The 19,283-nt window shown below is 33.8% G+C and overlaps 1 protein-coding gene across 2 annotated transcripts in view; it reads left to right on the forward strand.

Annotated features, from left to right (window-relative positions):
• The window catches only part of 7B2 (Secretogranin_V domain-containing protein 7B2), a 56,755-nt gene that overhangs the window by 19,858 nt on the left and 17,614 nt on the right, over positions 1 to 19,283 (forward strand). Inside the window, exon 1 of one of the 2 annotated variants that reach the window (XM_073082913.1) lies at positions 17,938 to 18,076. The exons of the other annotated variant lie outside the window; for it this stretch is intronic. The gene's annotated coding sequence lies outside the window, so the exon portion shown is untranslated. Of the gene's footprint in view, positions 1 to 17,937; positions 18,077 to 19,283 lie in introns of those variants that run through there. 2 annotated transcript variants of the gene reach the window in all.

Here is a 19,283-nt window from a genome sequence, read left to right on the forward strand (position 1 = left end):
AAAAACTCATAGATAGATGCAGCCGCCAATAGTCCATTGCAGTTTGACATGCGCATCTTTATCGATGTATTATGTTATTAACAAAGCGAAAGGCCCCCCTTACCACCCTTTAGAATGCCACAAAACGGCCAGCCCAGATCAGACACCCATACCCCACCCCGGACAGACAAAGTGGGTGGCAAATTGGAATCCCTCTATATAATATCTCCTATAGCTTCGATAAATCAATACCGCATCCGTAGACTAGTAGATAGTTTGGATCATTGTAATTTTCCTTGCAAATAACCATTTTGAAAACGTTCCTCCCTTTGTACTTTATTCATCTTCTCCTATTTATATCTTCATATCCTGCATCTTCACTAATTATCACAGAATTATCTTTAAAAAAACTCAGAAAATAAAATTCACATGCAAATTACTGGCTATTTTAATTTGGAACCGGCTATGTCTGGGCTCCGTTCATATGACTTCGTCGTGAGCTCTGTAGAGTTTCACATCGTCATTGACCAATTTCCTAATTCGCTCTTGACTAGCTTGGACCTGTGGATGTTAGCGATAACATAAATTACTTACGAGAAACAGTCTCTTCATAGCTATAACTTACAAAATTAAAAAGCAAATATATTCTCCGTAAACAGAATTATTGTACGAAGATTATTATAATGGCTAACAGACTAATTGCATTCTAACATGCGCACAGCTAACTCCCTTCCATTATAATTGCATACCTTTCTCACCCAAAATCCACCAATCCCAGATTTCACCCCTTCCACTTTTGGACGCAACAGCCTCTAGGCTTCACCCATCCCCTTTTCACCCACCAACCCAAGGCACCTGCATCCCTTTCAACCCTAACCTCTATTTCCCCCTCCAGTTTGTTCGTATAAAAATTGCAAATATCAAAAACCCTACTGAAACAGCACTTCAACGGATTATTAATACGTGCCAACTCTGTTACGATACTCTGATACAAATTCAATTTGCAGTACGTTCCTGTTTAGTCTAGAAAGGGTCAAAGCCTGGGGGGTGATTTATTGATTCCATGCATACAGGCATGCGCACTGAGGTGCATCCCGGGCGTACAGCTCCTTGCAATGACTATTTTATTTAGTCTGCTGCGTTCGTCTAGGTTGCTCGTTGGCATCGGTGCCACTCCAACATGATATATTTAATACTTAGCATTCTTCTGTTCTGTTTTTCAATATCTCTCATCTTGTACGCTCGTTTTCGCTAGATCTGTATTATTAAAAAATAAATTAGTGCATTCTAAAGAATTGAACTTTATTTAAACCTTTTTTTTTAATCCTTTATGTGATGGTGTTTAACAACTACGTGTAAACATAAACTAGTGGTAAGTACAATAATATTTCATTGTTTGAATTTTTGAATTATAACTATGCTTTAAATTAAAATATTCCTCATATTGAATTAGTTTATAATAAAATAAAAAGCTTTATTATTATGCTATTAATTTTTAATCATACTTTATGCGGACACGCGTAACGTCTCTTCTAGACATGACAGATACATCGATTATTGTGCATCTAGACATGTGCATTGCATCTTATTAGTGTTACCATACCAAGAACGTTTATTACTATTTGTTACGTATAACCTTTTTTTAATTAATAAAATAATAATAACACAATAAATCTTGAAAATATTCCTATGTTTTTTTATTGATCCGATAATTTGCCGGTTTTAATTTTGAACTTATTTAAGTTGATAAGAAGAAATACGTAAACAATGTATCTAGAGAGAATCAACTAGAGTTACGATAATTATTACGTCAACATGGAAATTATCCAACCCGGACGCTGTATTGAGCTTTATTGATTTTATGCGAACGATCATGCGCGTTGAATGCATCCCGGTAGGATCTACTTCGGCAACAAGTGAGTTATATACATAAATATTCTTTGCACATACAGCTAGCGCTTTCCTTTGTTTGATAATTATTTTTTCACCTAGTTACTTATTTTATTTAATCTCAAACAAAATTACGACACTGCTAAAAAAAAGAATTTTAATTGTATTATTTTTTTAATCGTACATAATATAATAACTGTTTCTCAGGCGTATTAGCGAAGTTGCATAAAGACATGAGCGATGTGTTTTTCCCTGTTATGCCAGTTGTACTAATTTAAGTATTACCACAAATTATGTTGTTCGACTTCACTTAGTTTTATAACACATACGTATTTATTTAATAATCCTTTAGTTTAATCTACTACATAGGCCCATTCATAGACCAAACTTCGAAGCATATGAATTTCATCACCAAATAATTAGTACATAATATTAATTCATATGTTTTTTCTTGTAATTCTTTATACCTTTACCATAACAGTTTTAAATAAAACTCAATTTGGCATGAAAAGGAGAGATTTTGATTAAGTGTGCGAGGGTTGCACGGCCATGACCTTATAAAATACATCCTCGTCGTCACCCAAGTGTTTTCATAAACGGGCTTACTTCAAAGGATCAGTACAGGGTGCTAACAAAATTGTTCTAAATGTATACATATGTATAACTCCATAAAGTTTTAAATATATTACGACTAATGATAGATGTCATTGCGTTTTTACCCTTTACGTACGGAACATTGAAAGGAAAATACTAATTTACACAAAAAAATCATAAAGATAGATGCAACAGCCAACAGTCCCCCCTTTTCACCCTTTAGAATACCACAAAACGCCCACCTTTAATCAGACTCCCATACCCCCACCCCAGACCGACGAAGTGGGTGGGAAATTGGAATACCTCTATATAATATTATCTATAGCTTAAATAAATCAATACTGCATACGTAGACCAATTTATAGTTTTGAGTTGAAATATTCCTTGTAAATGACAATTTTGGACACGTTCCTTCTTTAGTACTTATTATCTTTTCGTATTAATAACTTCGTATCCTGCATTTTCACTAGTAAGTATTGAATTAAAAAATAATATTCATATGCAAATGAAATACTATTTCAATTTGGAACCGGCTATGTCTGGCCTACTTTAATATGTTGTCGTCATCAAACTTTACAGCCCCACTACGTCACTGATCATCATTCGCTCTTGACCAGCATGGTGGATTATGACTTAATAGAAACGCTTCTAACTCAGTGAAGAGACATGTGGATGTCGACGACAATAAAAAATACTTATGAGTAGAGGTCAATTTTTAGCTATAACGTACATAATTAAAAAGAATATATGTTAAGTTGCAATAATTCTTCGTAAAAAGAGATTATTTTAATGGCTAACAAATCAATTGCATCCTGCTATGCGCGTTAAATAATTATGTACCTCAGTTACCATTTAATAGTGTCTCCCCTTCTCACCCACCACCCCAGATTTCACCCCGTTCCAATTTTTCATGCAACTACTCCTGGGCTTCACCCATCCCCCTTTTCCACCCACCGACTCCACGTTTCACCCGTTCCACTTTTTTACTCATCAACCGCTAGGCTTCACCCATTCCCCGTTTTCATCCACCAACCCCAGGCACCATCCCTCTCAACCCTAACCTTTTACCAGTCTACCTTCCGGATTGATACCCCTGTTTCCGCCTAGTTTGTTCGTATAAAAAATTGCTTTGATTGATAACAAACAATAACCACCTGTGACAAATATCAAAAAACCTAAGGAAACGGCATTTCTACGTATTATTAATACGTGCCTACACTGATACCATTAAAACACAATAAATTAGAACTCCAGAGAATATATTACCACCCTAAATTGAAAAAGGTGCGTTACGGTACACGGCGGTAAGAAAATTGCAATCGGTGTATTGCAAGATTTTTTTTTCATTTAAATGACATTTCATAATATTTTTTTTTTTATAACATATATGAAGAGCATATGTTTGTCTTTACCATTTTCGGGTAATCTCGCCATTACATAATTCACTTAAATAACTACCAAAAACTTCCACTACACCAAATTAAATTTGCAGTCCGCTCCTGTTTAGTCTAGAAACGTTCAAAGCCTGGGGGGTGATTTATTGATTCCATGCATACGGGCATGCGCACTGAGGTGCATCCCGGGCGTTTAGCTCCTTCCAATGACTACTTTATTTGGTCTGCTGCGTTCATCTAGGGTGCTCGTTGGCATCGGCGCCACTCCAGCATGATATATTTAATACTTAGCATTCTTCTGTTCAGTTTTTTAATATCTCTCATCTTGTACGGTCGTTTTCGCAAAATTATTAAAAAATAGATTAGTGCATTCTAAATAATTGAACTTTATTCAAACCTTTTTTTTAAATCCTTTAAGAAGTGATGGTGTTTAACAACTACGTGTAAACATAAACTAGTGGTAAGTACAGCAACACTTCATTGTTTGAATTTTTGAATTAAAACTGTTTTAAAAAAATTATTCCTCATATTGAATTTGTTTATAATAAAATAAAACGCTTTATTATTATGCTATTAATTTTTAATCATACTTTATGCGGACACGCGTAAGATCTCACCGTGATGTGCGTATTAGGACTCTTCTAAACATGTCAGATACATCGATTATTGTGCATCTAGACATGTGCATTGCATCTTGTTATTGTTACCATACCAGCAACGTTTATAACTTGTTATGTATAATAATTTTTAAATTAATAAAATAATAATAACACAATGTAAAAAAGTATGTAACGTACAAGTAAATCTTGAAAATATACTTTTTTTTATTGATCCAATAATTTGCCGGTTATAATTTTTAACTCATTTAAGTTGATAAGAAGATTAAATATGTAAACAATGTATCCAGAGAAAATGAACTAGAGTTACGATAATGATTACGCCAACCTGGAAATTATTCAATCCGGGCGCTGTAATGAGCTCTATTGATTTCATGCGAACGATCATGCACGTTGAATGCATCCCGGTTAGAGCTACTTCGACAACAAATGCGTTATATAAATAAATATTCTCAACATCAATAGCTAGCGCTTTCCTTTGCTTGTTAATTTCAAACAAATTACGAAACTGCTTTGAAATAATAAAAAATAACTTATGTTTACGTACATAAGGTACTAAATGTTTCTCAGGCATATTAGCGAGGTTGCATTAAGACGTGAGCGATGTATCTGCCCCTGTTATGCCAAAATACACAAAGGAAATACTGATTTATACAAACTTATCCTATAGATAGATGCAATAGTCTCCCATTATCACCTTTTAGAATACCACAAAACGCCCACCTTTAATCAGACACCTTTACCCCCACCCCACACAGACGAAGCGGGTGGCAAATTGGAATAACTCTATATCGCCTATAGCTTCAATAAATTAATACCGCATGTGTGGACTAATAGATAGTTTTGAGTATTATTTTTTCTTGTAAATAACAATTTTTGAAACGTTCCATCCTTAGTACTTTATTATGTTCTCGTATAAATAACTTTATAACCTGCATCTTCACTAGGAATCATTGAATTCACATTAAAAAAAAATAATAACATTCACATGCATATGAAAGAGTATTCCAATTTGGATCCGGCTATATCTGGGATCCCTAAATATGTTGTCGTCGTCAAACTTTTGAGCCCCACTTCGTCACTGATTGTCATTCACTCATGATCAGTATGGTGGATTATAACTTAACAATAACACTTATAACTCTGCGAGGAGACATGTGGGTGTCGACGACAATAAAAATACTTATAATACTATAACGTACATAATTAAAAAGCATATATGTTAAGTTGCAATAATACTTCGTAAAAAGAGATTATTGTAATGGCTAACAAACCCATTGCATTATAAGGTGCCCATTCCATTTAATATCGCGTCCCCTTCTCACCCACCAACCCCAGATTTTGCCCGTTCCACTTTTTCACGCAACTACGCCTAGGCTTTGCCCATCCCCCTTTTTCACCCACCGACTCCACGTTTCACCCATTCCACTTTTTCACGCATCAACCGCTAGGCTTCACCCATTCCCCGTTTTCACCCACCACCCCCAGGCACCATCTCTCTCATCTCCAACCTTTTGCCTTCCCATTACATTCCGGCTTGTAACAACCCCTATTTCCTGTATTTTGTGTCGTAGTATTGCAGCCTTGTAACACCAATATTACGGATATTATTATTAATACGTGCCTACTCTGATACCATAAAAACATAAATTACAATAATATCTTTCATTTGATGTAATGATATTTTTAAAATTTTATACGAAGATCTATAATATACTTTTAAGTAACATTTAATATGTTTAAAAAACGAATATTTGTTTTCAAAACTTTCGAGAAATCCCGCTATTTCGTGAATAATTCACCTAAATAACTACCAAAGAGTATCATTTTCACTAAATTCAATTTGCCGTGCGTTCTTGTTTAGTCTAGAAAGGGTCAAAGCCTAGGGGGGGCGGGGTGATTTATTGATTCCATGCATACGGGCATGCGCACTGAGGTGCATCCCGGGCGTACAGCTCCTTCCAATGACTATTTTATGTAGTCTGCTGCGTTCGTCTAGGTTGCTCGTTGGCATCGGTGCCACTCCAACATGATATATTTAATACTTAGCATTCTTCTGTTCTGTTTTTCAATATCTCTCATCTTGTACGCTCGTTTTCGCTAGATCTGTATTATTAAAAAATAGATTAGTGCATTCTAAAGAATTGAACTTTATTTAAACCTTATTTTTTAATCCTTTAAGTGATGGTGTTTAACAACTACGTGTAAACATAAACTAGTGGTAAGTACAATAATATTTCATTGTATGAATTCTTTAATTATAACTCTGTTTTAAATAAAATTACACCTCATACTGGATAAGTTTATAATAAAATAAAAAGCTTTATTATTATGCTATTAATTTTTAATCATACTTTATGCCGACACGCGTAGTCACAGATGTGCGCATTAGAACTCTTCTGGACATGTCAGATACATCGATTATTAAGATGCAATGCACATGTCTAGATGCACCTAGACATGTGCATTGCATCTTGTTAGTGTAACCATACTAGCAACGTTAATTACTACTTGTTATGTATAATAATGTTAAAATTATAAAATAGTAATAAATTATAAAATAATAATAACACCATACGAGTATGTAACATTATACCTACAAGTAAATCTTGAAAATATTCCTATTTTTTATTGATCCAATAATTTTCCGGTTATAATTTTGAACTCATTTATGTTGATAAGAAGATTAAAAACGTAAACAATATATCTAGAGAGAATCAACTAGAGTTACGATAATTATTACCCCAATATGGAAATTATCCCACCCGGGCGCAGTAATGAGCTTTATCGATTTCATGAGAACGATCATGCGCGTTGAATGCATCCCGATTGAAGGTACTTCGGCAACAAGTGCGTTATATACATAAATATTCTTTGCATATACCGCTTATACTTTCCTTTGTTTGTTAATTTCAAACAAATTACGACACTGCTTTAAAATAATACAAATTAACTATTTTTTTTTATATGAACGTTCCTTACGTACATAAGGTACTAAATGTTTCTCAGGCATATTAGCGAGGTTGCATTAAGACGTGAGCGATGTATCTGTCCTTGTTATGGCAGTTTTACTAATTTAATTATGTGCGAATAACACAAATTATGTTATAACACAATTATAAGACGAAGGAAAATATTGATTTACACAAAATATACTAAAGGTAGATGCAACAGTCCCTCCTTTCCATCCTTTAGAATACTACAAAACGCCCACCTTTAATCGGACACCCTTACCCCCACGCCTGACAGACGAAGCGGGTGGCAAATTGGAATACCCCTATATTATATCACCTAAAGCTTCGATAAATCAATACCGCATGCGGAGACCAATAGATAGTTCTGAGTGGAAATTTTCCTTGTAAATAACAATTTTTGAAACTTTCCTCCTACATTACTTATTTCATCTCCTGTGATTAGTAACTTCACGTCTTGTATCTTCACTAGTAAGCATTTAATTCATATTAAAAAAAACTTAAAAAATAACATTAACATACAATTGAAAAATTGTTTTAATTTGGATGGACTGGTTACGTCTGGGTTAATATGTTGTCTTTGTCAAGCTTTACAACCCACCACTTCGTCACTGGTCATAACTAGCTCTAAAGAGCTGGTAAACCAGCACGTTAGATTATGACTTAATACTTCTAACTCTGCAAGAAGACATGTGAATGTCGACGACAACAAAAAATACTTACGAGTCTATTTAAAGTTCTAACGTACATAATTACAGAGCAATCTTTCTTCGTAAAAAAGAGATTTTTGTAATGGTTTAACAGATCAATTGCATCCTGATATGCACGTTGCATAATACTTTACCCCTCTTTCCATTAAATATAGCGTCCCCTTCACACTCACAAACTCTAGATTTCGCCAGTTCCACTTTTTCACGCAACTACACCTAGGCTTCACCCATCCCCCTATTTCACCCACCAACCCCTGGTATCAACCGTTCCACTTTTTCACGCATTAAACCCTAGGCTTCACCAACAGCCAAAAGTCCCCCTTTCCACCATTTAGAATACCACAAAACGCCCACATTTACCAAATTAGAATGACTATAATGTTATATCACCTATAGCTTCAATAAATCAATACCGCATGCGTAGACTAATATATAACATTGAATTATATTTTTTCTTGTAAATAACAATTTTCGAAACGTTCCTTCTTTAGTGCTTTATTATCTTCTCGTATACATAACTTCATATCCTGCATCTTTACTAGGAAGCATTGAAGTCACATTAAATAAAATTGTAAACAATAATCACATGCATATGAAAGACTATTTCAATTTGGAACCGACTACATCTGGGCTCCCTTAATATGTTGCCGTCGTCACACTTTAGAGTCCCACTTCGTCACTGGTCGTCATTCGCTCTTGACCAGCATGGTGGATTATGAGTTATCAGTAACACTTCTAATTCTGCGAGCAGACATGTGGATGTCGAGGACTTCAAAAAATACTTATTAGTCTATTTAAAGCTATAACGTGCATAATTAAAAAGCATATGTATATGTTAAGTTGCAATAATACTTTGTAAAAAGAGATTGTAAACCAATTGCATCCTGAGGTGCGCATTACATAATACTGTACCCTTTGCATTTAAAATTGCGGCCCCTTCTCAGCCACCAACCCCAGATTTTGCCCGTTCCACTTTTTCACGCAACTACACCTAGTTCTTACCCATCCTCCTTTTTCACCCACTGACTCCACGTTTCACCCATTCCCCGTTTTCACCCACCACCCCCAGGCACCATCTCTCTCGTCCCTAACCTTTTGCCAGTCTACCTTCCGGATTGAATTGATTGCCGTCGTCACACTTTAGAGTCCCACTTCGTCACTGGTCGTCATTCGCTCTTGACCAGCATGGTGGATTATGACTTATCAGTAACACTTCTAATTCTGCGAGCAGACATGTGGATGTCGAGGACTTCAAAAAATACTTATTAGTCTATTTAAAGCTATAACGTGCATAATTAAAAAGCATATGTATATGTTAAGTTGCAATAATACTTTGTAAAAAGAGATTGTAAACCAATTGCATCCTGAGGTGCGCATTACATAATACTGTACCCTTTGCATTTAAAATTGCAGCCCCTTCTCAGCCACCAACCCCAGATTTTGCCCGTTCCACTTTTTCACGCAACTACACCTAGTTCTTACCCATCCTCCTTTTTCACCCACTGACTCCACGTTTCACCCATTCCCCGTTTTCACCCACCACCCCCAGGCACCATCTCTCTCGTCCCTAACCTTTTGCCAGTCTACCTTCCGGATTGAAACAACCCCTAATTCCCCTATTTTGTACCGTATGTTGTATTGCAGCCTTGTTCGATACTAAATTATAATACCACCTCAGACAAATATAAAAAAAAAACAAAAGAGACACCAATATTACGGACAATATTAAAACGTGCCTACTCTGATACGATTAAAACTAAAATTACAATAATATCTTTCAATTGATGTAATGATATTTTTTAAATTTGATAGGAAGATCTATCCATATGTATAAAAGCGTAATATTATACTTTTAAGTAACATTTAATATGTTTAAAAAACGTATATTTGGTTTCAAAATTTTCGAGAAATCCCCCTATTTCGTAAATAATTCACCTAAATAACTACCAAAGTATCATTTTCACTAAATTCAATTTGTTATACGTTCCTGTTTAGTCTAGAAAGGGTCAGGGCCTGGGGGGGTGGTTTATTGATTTCATGCATACAGGCATGCGCACTGAGGTGCATCCCGGGCGTACAGCTCCTTCCAATGACTACTTTATTTAGTCTGCTGCGTTCATGTAGGTTGCTCGTTGGCATCGGTGCCACTCCAACATGATATATTTAATACTTAGTATTCTTCTGTTCTGTTTTTCAATATCTCTCATCTTGTACGCTCGTTTTCGCTAGATCTGTATTATTAAAAAATAGATTAGTGCATTCTAAAGAATTGAACTTTATTGAAAACTTTTTTTTAATCCTTTAAGAAGTGTTGGTGTTCAACAACTACGTGTAAGCATAAAGTGGTAAGAACAGTAATACTTCATTGTTTGAATTTTTGAATTAAAACTGTTTTAAAATAAATTATTCCTCATATTGAATTTGTTTATAATAAAAAAAACGCTTTATTACTATGCTATTAATTTTTAATCATACTTTATGCGGACATGCGCGTAAAGTCTCAATGTGATATGCTTGATTGATATATATATAGTCTTAATATTAGAACTCTTCTAGACATGTCAGATACATCGATTATTGTGCATCTAGCCATGTGCATTGTGCATTGCATCTTGTTAGTGTTACTATACCATGAACGTTTTTTCTATTTGTTACGTATAATATTTTTTAAATTAATAAAATAATAATAACACAATACGTGTATGTAACATTATACGTACAAATAAATCGTGAAAATATTCCTATTTTTTTTAATTGATCCGATAATTTGCCGGTTATAATTTTGAACTAATTTAAGTTGATAAGAAGATTAAAAACGTAAACAATCGTTTACGTTTTTAATCTTAACTTAACATCAACAATAATTATTACGCCAACCTGAAAATTATCCGACCCGGGGGCTGTAATTAGCTTTATTGATTTCATGCGAACGATCATGCGCGTTGAATACATCCCGGTTGGAGCTACTTCGGCAACAAGTGCGTTATATAAATAAATATTCTCGGCATCAACAGGTAGCGCTTTCCCGTGTTTGTTAATTTCAAACATATTACGACACTGCTTTAAAATAATACAAATTAAGTTATGTTTTTTAATACGTACGTACGGTACGTACATAAGGTACTTAATGTTTCTCAGGCATATTAGCGAGGTTGCATTAAGACGTGAGCGAATTATCTGCCCCTGTTATGCCAGTTTTACTAATTTAAGTTTGTGCGACTAATACAAATTATGTTATAACACAATTAGAACACGAAGGAAAACACTGATTTTCACAAAATATCCTATAGATAGATGCAACAGTCCCTCCTTTCCATCTTTTACAATACTACAAAACGCCCACCTTTAATCAGACACCCTTACCCCCACGCCTGACAGACGAAGCGGGTGGCAAATTGGAATACCTCTATATTATATCACCTATAGCTTCAATAAATCAATACCGCATACGTAGACCAATAGATAGTTTTGAGTGGTAATTTTCCTTGTAAATAACAATATTGGAAACGTTCCTTCTTTAGTAGTCTGTTCATCTCTCTGCATTTTCACTAGTAAGCATTAAGTTCACTTTAAAAATCTTAAAAATAACATTCACAAGGAAATGAAAGACTATTTCAATGTGGATCCAGCTATGTCTGGCCTCCTTTAATATGTTGTCATCGTCAAACTTTAGAGCCCTACTTCCTCACTGGTCGTAATTCGCTTTTGACCAGCATGATGGTGTATGATTTAACAGTAATACTTCAACGAGGGTATTCAAATCTCTAAAAAACATAATTAAAAAGCAAATGCATATAATAGTCGCAATAATTCTTCGTAAAAAGAGATTGTTGTAATGGCTAACAGATATATTGCATACTGATATGCGCGTTGCATAATACCGTACCCCTCTTTCCATTTAATATTGCGGCCTCCTTCTCACCCACCAACCCTAGGTTTCTCCCGTTGCACTTTCACGCAACTACACCTAGGCTTCACCCATCCCCCGTTTACACCCACCAACCCCACGTTTCACCCGTTCCACTTTTTCACGCAACAACCCCTAGGCTTCACCCATACCCCGTTGTCGCCCACCAACCGCAGGAACCATCCCGCTCATCCCAAACCTTGCCAGTCTACCTTCCGGATTTAAACAACCCCTAATTCCCCTGATAATACCACCTTAGAATAATTTAAAAAAAAACAAAAGAGACAGCATCTTAACAACACCAATATTATGAACAATATTAATACGTGCCTACTCTGATACCATTAAAACATAAATACTATAATATCTTTTGTTTGTTGTAATGATATTTTTAAAATGTGATGCTTTAATTTATAATATACTTTTAAGTAACATTTAATGTTTAAAAAACGAATATATGTTTTCAGTATTTTCGAGAAATACCGCTATTTCGTAAATAATTCACCTAAATTACTACCAAAAACTTCCACTACACCAAATTAAATTTACAGTCCGTTCCTGTTTAGTCTAGAAACGTTCAAAGCCTGGGGGGTGATTTATTGATTCCATGCATACGGGCATGCGCACTGAGGTGCATCCCGGGCGTACAGCTCCCTCCAATGACTACTTTATTTAGTCTGCTGCTTTCATCTAGGGTGCTCGTTGGTATCGGCGCCACTCCAACATGATATATTTAATACTTAGCATTCTTCTGTTCTGTTTTTCAGTATCTCTCATCTTGTACGCTCGGTTTCGCTAAACGTGTAGTATAAGGAATAAATAGATTAGTATATTCTAAATTTGACTTTATTTTAAATGCTTTTAAAGTGAATACGGTTTTTAAACACTACGTGTAAACATCAACTAGCGGTAAGTATATTTGCTTTTATAATATAATTAAAAACAATTACTCTTAATACAAATCTACTTTATGTAAATTTGGACACACACACGTATGGAGTTTCTTGCGCCGCTTCTTCTCCATAGCGAAATACCTTCCGAAGCGGTGGTAGTTTGTTGACTTTCAAAAAGTATTCTATATGAATCAATTTTGAATAAATGAGATTTGAATTTGAATTTGAATTTGAAGCCTTATATCTCTTTCGAACATGTTAGATATATCGATTATTATAGGTCCAAACATGTGCATTGCATCTTCTTGGTGTTATCATACTTTGACTACAACTTCTTACGCATAAAATAATCAGAAACATATTATACTTAAAATAAAAGCGAAAATAAATCGAAAAATATTCCTGATATGTATATATTTTTTCATTAATCCAATATTTCATCGGTTTGATTTCTAAGTAATTTTAAATTAAGAAAAAAAAAATATCTTAACAATATACTCGTACTAAACTACAGAGAATAAACTAGATTTACGATGATTATTACTCAAGTCATGAAATTTTCCGACCCGGGCGTTTCAATGTGATTTACTGATTTTATGCGAGCAGACATGCGCATTTGCATGCATCCCGATTAGAGCTACTTCGGCAACAAGTACGTTATTTATGCAAAATATACGTGTTTACTGCTAGCGCTTTCCTTTGTTTATTAATTTCATTTATGTTTTATGTTAATTTACGTAACCACTTTTATTTTGAATATAATCTGCAATATTAGGTTCCTGTTATAAACAATTTATAATTTGTATTCTTCTTTTTTGTTCCAGTTTATTAAAAAATATACATTATAAATAAAAAATATACATTACATAAGTATACGTAACATTTCTCGAGCGTATTAGCGAGGTTGCATAATAACATGTTTTGTGTTGGCTGAGTTTTATAATATAGATCTATTTATTTATTTATTTACTGTTTATTGACCATGTTAAAAACAATGTGGTGCAAAAAGCGGACTTAATGCTAAATAGCATTTTAGATCGGTTCCATTTCGTCGTAAAACGATCGTCTATTCTCCTTGTTATGGTGTAAACATGAAAATTTGTACATTTAATCGTCTTAGTGGTTTATGCATGATTTAATGCTGATTAACTTTATAAAATGGTTTATCGTTGATACTAATAACTATTTTTAAAATTTTTAATATCAATGAAATAAACAAGTCTACAATTATATAAATGAAAAATGTATCGTCTTTAACATCGCTCCTAACCCTACCCTATTACAAGGGTAACTTCATTGTGTCGTTCATAACCGAGGCGCCCTTGAACTTGAGAGGGTCTAAAATGTTTCTTCCGACCCCTTTTCTACCACCAACCCCTTCAGTCTTGTCACATAATAGGAATGACCTTATTTTTTCAGCGTATTGTTGTATTGGATTATCTGTTTGATAATTACAGTTTCTTTCATTTGTTTAACGTTCATTTTGTAGTTACTCTATTTGTAACGATGTAATCGTTTCAATAATATTACTCGATTTTTATTACTCACTCAAATTCTTAAATCAAAATTAATTTTAATTTATATAAAGGCCCGTGCCGAGATATGAGAGTGTAGTTTTCATCAAATATATCATTAAAAAAAGGAAGTCAATTCGACTAAATGATTACGCAACTCTGGAAATTTCCCGACCTGGGCGTTGCTATCTATCGATCTCATGCACAAACGCATGCGCGATGACGTGCAACCCGACCGGAGCGCTATTTCCGATTATATCGGTAATATAATTACTATATTTTTTCCGCCGAAATTATTTAGTTAAAAATCTAAAAACTAATCCAAATAGATTAACAAATACTGTGTGTGAAAGATTTTCATTCGCGACTAGAAATATAAAACGTCAAAATTATATTTCCATTAATTATATAGAGACCCATTCCCATAGATAGGTGTACTATTTATAATATATCCCATAAAACTATTACGCAACTCTGGAAATTTCCTGACCTGGGCGTTTCCATTTATCGATCTCATGCACAAGAGCATGCGCATTGAGATGCATCCCGCGGCCCGCCCGGAGCGCCCTTTCCAATAAGCTCGTTATATCTTCTACAGCCTTCATCCCGTACAGCTGTTAGTTGATTTATGATTAGGTTTGTATTTCCTGCAAAGTTTTTTTTACAATACAGATAACATTCTTGAATCTCCATAAATGATAGAAGGTTTTCTTAATCTTTTTTTTGCTAAATATTATTTTTTGATATCAAATTCTATAGTGTTTGCTGCTTTACAATAAGTATGTACATTAACAGGTAAGACATTAAATATTTATTATCTATTGAAAAAATATTGGTTATTGTAATTTTTTATATCATTTATGAGTCATAAATATTTCTTAATTAATCTTAGTTCACATAGTTCACGAATTTTTTAATAAGAAATGTAAAACCTATTTAACTTTACAAGCTACATGTTTAAATAGATAAAAAGAAAACAAATAATGTTAGCTTAATAGTTATAGTTTTAATATTACTATCATATGAATGTGATCAGAAATCAGCACTGCAGTAAAATTTATTGATTTCGTACACGTGAACATACGTAATGAGGCGCATTTCGAGTGTGGTCCCCTTCAGGAGACACGCCATTATATAGCCTTTGTTCGGATGTTACATTTTGACAATCATAATCGAGGCATACGCCCTTGAACTTGAAAGGGTCTAAATTGTTTCCTCCGGCCCCTTTTCACTGGCCCCTTTTCTACTACAAACCCCTTTTTACTTTGTTACATAAATAAGGCATGAGTCTGACCTTGTTTTCATTTGGCATTCTAAGCATTATAGTATTCATGTCTGATTATTGCCGTTCGTTTGATTTGAAAAACATTGTAATTTATCGGTAATATGGATCGTATATTCGTATCGATGAAAATAGTCACTAATAAATAGTCTATTTGAAAAAACGAATCTTAAAAGGTTAACAAATAAAGTCTATGAAAGATTTACATTCGGTACTCAAATGAAATCAAATTATTTTTCACTTATTATATAGATTATATAGAGACCACGCCCAAACTTGTCAAACTGTATGCACTTTTTGTAGTATTTCGCAACGAAAAATAAAATCCAGGTGAAAGCTAAAATAATATATTACGCAACTCTGGAAATTTCCCGACCTGGGCGTTGGCATTTATTGATCTCATGCACAAGAGCATGCGCAATGAGATGCATCCCGGTCTGAGCGCCCTTTACAATAAGCTCGGATATCTTCTACGCCCTTCATCCCGCGCGCCTGGTAGTTCATTTAGGTGTCCCTTTATATTTTCTATAATAGTACTAATATTTAATTCTTACAAAAACAGTTTAGAAATTCTTAAGTCAAAAATTTTAACTAAGTATTTGAAGTGAAATATTTTTAATTTACTGAGTCTAAGAGTGATTGGTGCTTACACAGTTTACCAACTAGCTGTTACATTGATTGGTAAGATATATATTTTATAATATTTTTTCCTCTAACTTTTCTTGAGATACTTTTATAATATCATTTTATGACTTGTAAATGTTTCATAATATATTTTTTTTGAACCATTCAAATTGATTTCTAATTTATATAAAAAGAAATGTAAAGCTTATTTGGGTCTACAAAGCTACATAGTTACAGGTTTAACCTCTTTTTGATATAAATCGTCTAAAGATAAATTTTATCATATTACTCATCTGAATATGTCCAGAGATCGGCACTGCAGTAAGATTTATTGATTTTGTGTAGATGAACATGCGTAATGAGACGCATCCCGGGCGTGGTCCTTTGCAGATGCGCTACTATGATGCGCTATGAAGCCTTTGTCCGAAAGCTACATTTCCTTTTTCCGTTAGTTGAACATCTCTTTTATTACTTATTTACTATAATCCTTGCAAAGCTTTATAGTACATTTTATACTTTTAGGAATACAATAATTAAAAATTTGTTGATATATATTTTGTTAAATAAAATTATTTATTTATGATAAATCTTTAATGATTTTAATTTGACACGATATTGGCACTTATATACTACAATATTTTTTACAATATTTGTGATTTTTAAGAATAAAATCATTTTCAGGTGTTTTAATATAGTATGATAAAACATTTATTATCAGTAATATTGTAATATCGCTATTTATATAAAAAATATCCTTCACCGCTTTTTTCGTCGAAATATTGTCATTTTATCAATAAAAATGACAGACATTTTCATCAACAAAGGCTTTTGTTCAGTACTTCTATGGCAGTCTGGACACGCCTAGGCCTGGATGGCGCGGGGGTATTTATTGATTTCGTGCACCCGGGCATGCGCAAGGTGCATCCCGGGCGGGGTGTCTCTTGCAGGGCGGTATATCATCTCTTACCTTCATTGAGTGCGCTCGTTTAGTATGTTATCTCTTTTATAGTTCAACTTATTGGTGGTTTATTTTAAATAATATGTTTCTTGGATAATAAATGTAGAGGTTTACGCTTAACTTCAGTTTAGTTTTGATTTAACCTCAAATTTAATATAATGGTGTTGTGTTCGATGTTTTACAATTATTTATTTTGAAAAAAAGAAGATATCCCTAATTAGGTACGTATAAAAATAATTTTAAATTTAAGTAGTTAGTTTTTAAATTTAACTTAAATATAATAAATTAAAAAATAACAACTAATTTAAATTACATAAAAGGATCAACTCCAGGCTAATTTAAAATAATTATCAATTTTACTCTTAATAAAATAGATATAATCAATAGTTTCCAGATATATACTGTTAAAATCTCAGGTAAAGACATTATTTGTTCTATTTGATAGTTTTATATTGAATATCTTTATATCGATATATTCGCGGAAGGGTGGAAAAGGGGGGTGGGAGTTGAAGAGTTATTGACGTCATGCATACGGACATGCGCAGTGGGTGCATCTAGGGCGTGGCGCTTTGCAGGCAATGCGTTATTTTATCTTTGACCTTTGAGCGTTGAGGGTGCTTTCCCTTAGTTTTCGGTTATCTCTATAATTTTGAAAATTTGAACAAGTTGTGATTTGAAATGTAGTTTCTTATCAGATATTTTAGTAGTGTTCGTTATTCAACAATTGGCTACGGACATACTGGTGCGTATGGATTTTTTATATTTTTACAATATTATATTACGATTTTTTTTTACAATAAATAAAAAATAAAAATGTTTTCTATTAACTTCAAAAAAAAATATTGAAAATATGGAAAACTTTACACATAAAACTAAACACAATGGCATCAGCGAGGTTGCAGTGAAACAAACGCGCTTTACCTCGCCCGGGCAATCTAGCTTTATCGATTAAGCATCGAGACATGCGCGTTGCATCTCAGACTGGCTTGTCCACCAGCAATTTCCTTTGTTGGTTTTACTGAAACATTTACTCGCGTTCAATTATTTAAAAACATATTTGTGTAATATTAATATATGAACATAGGTACATAATAAACAAAAACATTGAGATTAATCAATAAAACATAAAAATAAATGAATTTACTTACATTTATGTTACAACTAATACAAATATATATAAAATAATATATTATTTTTTATTTTCTTGCTCGTGAAGTTTGTACGTGGTAGTCGTCTGGGACTATTGATTTTGTACCTCAAGGATTCGCCCCTGACCTTTCAACGCTAACTTTACCGCTGCCTCAAAACACTGGAATAGGGTGAGGCCCCAAACAATAAAAGTGCACTTTATACGGTGAGTTAGTTTATCTGAAGCACATTAATGTCTCATTATCGTGTTATTATCAATTATCAGCGAACTTATTGCCAATCGATAATTAGTTGTTATGAACTCACGGAACAGAAAAAACTGGAAAGATTTTTTTCCATTCATTATTATTTTAACTATATTCGGGACGAAAATTAACTGTTTGTCCGGGTTTATTAAAGAGCAGCAAAAATAATATAATTCAAATTGTGTTAAAGAAACGTCATTTAAATTAATTTAAAAAATATATACATACATGTAGGTATAACTAATAAACATAAAAAGAACAGTCCGACATTAAAAACTAAATTTGATATTTCGAGTTTCAATAATAACAATAGACAGTTGCCAGGGGTAGCAGACAGTCATTATTGATTTCTGTTATGGAAAGATACGGGGGTGGGGGAGGTATGGTGGAGTTGGGGTAATGGGGGCGAGTGGAACCGGTTGCCGAGACTACCGTCTGACCCACAACCCGCTCTCCCTGATAGGGAGGTTGGGGTGGTAAAATAATTCCTTTATTAAGTATCCCATGGAGACAGATTCAATATTACCATATGTCTTGTGTATCTGTGATGTCAAC

Source organism: Epargyreus clarus, unplaced genomic scaffold, assembly GCF_041222505.1.
Source record: "Epargyreus clarus isolate Ecla_fem2 unplaced genomic scaffold, WU_Ecla_fem_2.2 ptg000018l, whole genome shotgun sequence".
NCBI classification, from domain to species: Eukaryota; Metazoa; Arthropoda; class Insecta; order Lepidoptera; family Hesperiidae; genus Epargyreus; species Epargyreus clarus.